Below are 1,417 nucleotides of genomic sequence, written 5' to 3' on the forward strand. Positions count from 1 at the left end.
TGTCCCTTTAAATTGCTCCCCCCGCTGCCCCGCCCCCCCGGCGCGCCGCCATGACCTCAGCGCGACAGCCCCGCCGCGCCGCCATGATGAGGAGGTCTAGGGACCCCCCCCCTCCCTCTTCTCTCCTCCCCTCCCCCCACTTGCACCGCCCCGGGGGGCGGGGGCGAACAGCGGGCACGCCGCCATATTGGGAGTGGCCCTTCGGGGTCACCCTTAAAGGGCCCGGGTGACCTGAGCGTCCAGGGAGGGGCTCTGTTACCAATGACAATACCCTTGCCCACCCACCCCGATGGCTCCCTATCACCCCACTGGTTCTACCAATGCTAGGTCCACCAAAAGGACCAGGAAAGAGGGGAAATGATAGAGAAGTCTTTCCTTGGGTCATCCATAGGTCATCAAGACCACCAAGTCAATGCTTAGTTTCCAAGCCTTCCTCTCATCCCTCTCAACCACGCTGAACTTGAGCACCTCAGTGCCCTTAGGCGTCAATGCTAAGAGCCTCTGCTATTCCAGCCCCAGGCCCATCACCAGCACCTACGCACTCTAGTGTCTTCACCTACCCCTATCCATTTGTCCAGCTACCCATCCATTTCTCTACTCTTGCATCAGCCATCTTTTCAATTAACTAACCCCAGCCAAACAACGAATCACTCATCTCTCCAACTATCCATCCAAACATCTACTCACCCTACCCATGCACCTTCAATCTACCCACTCCTCCATCCACCATTCAACTAGCATCTGAATCAGTTAGCCAGCCAGTCTTCCACCCTTCCACATCCATTGATCCCACCCCTACTCAACAGGTCCTCTTTACTTGTTCATTCATCTTCCCACCCAGACATCCACACAAACCATTGATCAACCAACCCTATCCAACTCATTCATTCCTCCAACTAAACTGCCTGGTCATCCATCCAAACACCCACACAGTCCACCTCTCACCTTGTCTACTCATTCATCTACCACTCAACCAGATGTGATCCAATCAGCCATCCAACTCTCGACCTTCCCACACCCAGACACATCAATCCATTCAAATACCTGTTCAACCCACACATCTACGTGCCCACCCATCTCCCCACCTATTCATCCACACACATCATTGATCAACTACTCCCATGAAACCAACGAGTTTGCCATCCACCCATTCTTCAATCTCCTTTATCTACCCATTCATCCATCCGCAATCATTTACTACTCCAAAAATGTCTGATCCAATCAGACTGTTAATTCTCCAAACCCCACACACCAACTTGTCCAAATACTTGTCCAGCCCATCTTATCTAGCTGCTTATCTGTCTCTCCACTCAAGCATTTGTCTTTCCATCCATACAACCAAGCATCCACTCACACATCCCTACACGCATCCTACCACTCCACCATCCCTCCATCAGTTACATGGTTGTAGGTCTCC

This window comes from Tenrec ecaudatus, chromosome 1 (genome assembly GCF_050624435.1).
Source record: "Tenrec ecaudatus isolate mTenEca1 chromosome 1, mTenEca1.hap1, whole genome shotgun sequence".
Taxonomy (NCBI): Eukaryota; Metazoa; Chordata; class Mammalia; order Afrosoricida; family Tenrecidae; genus Tenrec; species Tenrec ecaudatus.